The 3115-nt window shown below is 37.3% G+C and overlaps 1 pseudogene; it reads right to left on the bottom strand.

The window, feature by feature from the left end:
• Positions 1-2660: 2660 nt before the first annotated feature.
• LOC115272518 lies at positions 2661-2907 on the bottom strand (annotated as a pseudogene).
• Between the last annotated feature and the right edge of the window lie 208 nt (positions 2908-3115).

Raw genomic sequence — 3115 nt, 5'->3', positions numbered from 1 at the left:
GTTCACAGGTTTTATTCACTGTAGAGTATTTCATAACACGATTGCCAACCTAACAAGTTGAGTCTGTTTCCTTTGTAATAAAGATTTAGGTGGTCGGATTTATAGTATCACAAACAATGGATTAATTGCTGTCACATGTTTTATGGCGCATATGTGTATGAATTTTTTTCTAGTTTGTACATCTGGATGTGGACTGCTGGATCCTAAAGTTTGCATAGCTACTATCAATTGTTCTCTGAAGTTATGCCAACTTATGTTTTTATCAGTAATGATGACTATTCCATTTTCCCCAAAGCTTTGTAAATAACCAACATTGTAAGACTTTTTAATATATGCCTATTTGATGAGGAAAAAACGGCACTGTGTTGTTGCTTTACTTGCTTTTATTTTGCAAAAACTAAATAAGGTTGAACATCTTTTTGCATATTTATTGCCCAGTTGAGATTTTTTCTTCTATGAATTTTATTGCCTGTGACTTTTTTTCTGTGTTTTTTCTTCTTGAGTTGTGGGAGATCTTTATATATTCTGTATATTAATTCTTTATCTGGGTAGTGTTTGTAGAATATAGGCTTTGACCCAGTCTATTTGAATTCTGGTTTATCACTAAGCAATAAGTGGCTTATTGGTTCTGTGCTTCAGTTTTCGTACCTGTAAACTAGAGAAGATGGTGGTTCCTCCCTCATGGTGCTATCTGGAGGGTTGAATTAATGACTAGAAAATGGATTTAGAGTGCTCAATATCTCGTCAGAATGCAGAGGAGAGAAAACATGAGAAAAACACAAGAGCTCACATTCTTTTTTGTTTTAAGTTTTTATTTATTTTGAGAGAGAGAGAGAGCTAGTGAGAGCACGCGCACTTGTGGGGAAGGGACAGAGAGAGAGGGAGGGAGGGAGACAATCTCAAGCAGGGCTTGATCTCATGAATGCTGAGATCATGACATGAGATGAAATCAGGAGCTGGACCCTTAACCGATTGAGCCCTTTAGGTGCCCCACAAAGAACTCACATTCTTTTCAGTGCTTTCACAGCAACAGAAACAAATCAACCATTAGTGTCATAAATTATCCTGGTTCGCATTTTATAATATTGTTGTTGGTTCCTTACCTTTTCACATGCCTCTTCTTTTCCTATCCCCATTTTGTGTGCCATTCAAGCTTCTACACGTGTGCAAACTTAACACATAAAGCATATGTTTATGAGAATTTATGAGATGATCTTTCCTTTGGCTCCCAAAGCTTCTTGAAAATTCCTTGAACATAGCCCTTAGCTCACAGTACTGTAATATTTTCTATACCTCTGCTCGATCCAGTAAGGAGGTTAAGACTACAGACTGCCCCATTCATCTCAATATCCCCGGTGGCTAGGATCGTCACTGCCATTTGGAAGGGATTCTCTTTAAGTGTTAAATGACTGCCTGACAGAAGGTGTTTCTAACTGGAGGAAAAATAATCCTTTAAAATTCTGGTTCAGCCAATCAGTAAGTAAAAGGTCAGTAGCTTTAGCGAAGGTTAATTTTGGAATCATTTATTAAATAGATTTTGCATTAATTATTAAGTGTTGCTTGGGAAATCTAGTGCACATATGTTATGTGTACCTAGCACCTATTCATCCTGCCCCCCACCCCACACTATATTTTAGAAATACCAGCAAAATTCTTGGAGGGAAGTGTGGCTCACTGTAGCTCTTCCTGGAGCTTGTCTTACTGTTTATTTAAAAGGAAACAATTCATTCCTTTTGGGCTTCGGCAGAGAACTCTGCTAAACTGAGCTCCTAGGCTGGTAACACATCAGAGAGAAAGGAAGGTGTCATTTGGCAATTTGGCTGCTGCTGATGACACAGTCATCTTTCAGGGAAAAGGTTAGCTTCAGGGAAGGCTGCCTATTAGGGCAAAAGGATAGCAAGTTAAGAGAATTGGTTGCTAGCTTTTCTTTGAAGAAAAGCAAGCTTTTTTTTTTTTTTTTTTTTTTTTTGCTGACTATGAGAAAATGCAACCTATTTATTCTGAGTGAGATAATACTAAGAAAGAGGCTGAAAACCAAAAATACAAATCTTGAGAGTCAAAGGGACTATAAGGGACCAAGGGACTATAAGGTCACTGGGGGAAGGAATCATGCCCTTTGTATGTACACTGAGGACCTGACCAAGTGCCTGGCACCAATAGCCCCTTGGTAAATATTTGTTACATGAGTATATGAATGAATGAATGTCTCCTAGTTTTAGAAATATCCCCTTATCCTTATTCTCCAAATTCATTAATTATTAGAAAAATATAATATTCTGTGTTTCAAAATTACAAAAAAATAAAGAGAATAAAAGAAAGCACACTCATAATAGACCCATAAAGATAAAATTAGATTTTGGCTATTTTCCTAAAGCATTTGTATGCATACACATGTATTGTTATTTGGGGTTTCTTTTCGGGGAGCTGCCCATTTTTAATGTACTTCTTTCAAGACCACCTCCTTGCAGTTTCCAGGGACAAAATACAAAACAAGAAACTAACTTCCTTTCAAATACATAAACAGCATGCTGGAGTTTCTAAAAGCATTACTGCTGACAGTGTTCCAGAAGACTGTCCGCTCACTAGGGGGCACTTCAGTATTCCCAAGGAGCACACGTGATTTCTCTCTTCCTCCCACTGGGATGTTCTCAGGTGTTAAGTCACTGCTCCTGTTCTTTGACAGATTTTCCATGTAGAAGATAGGGAGCCTAGAAATCATGCTGACAGTTGGAGTGAAGCCATTCCTCATCCCATGCCAGAACCAAAGGCTACTGGTCACATTCTTCTTTTAAAGCAGGGAAGTGAGAAAACAAGTCCTAATCCAAAACGAGCACTTGTCTTCATAACCACATCTGCCACACACTGGTCCCGCTTTTCGCCGAGCTCCGAATCTGACGTGTTCCCCATATGAGTGGCTGTTTGTATGGACAAATGTACAGTCATGATACAGAAATAGTTTTCATTCTAATTTTTATTTGCCTTGTGAATATTTTTGAATGTTATTAGTTTATTTAAGAATATGATTTATAATTGCTGAAATATTTATCTGTCCATGTTTAATGATTTTGTTAGATAAACTTTTAAAATAGCACCTTTTTAAAAAGTTTTTTTATTT

This window comes from Suricata suricatta, chromosome 11 (genome assembly GCF_006229205.1).
Source record: "Suricata suricatta isolate VVHF042 chromosome 11, meerkat_22Aug2017_6uvM2_HiC, whole genome shotgun sequence".
Classification (NCBI taxonomy): Eukaryota; Metazoa; Chordata; class Mammalia; order Carnivora; family Herpestidae; genus Suricata; species Suricata suricatta.
The sequence above is the reverse complement of the archived record's forward strand: the minus strand, read 5'-3'. Positions and strand labels throughout refer to the sequence as shown.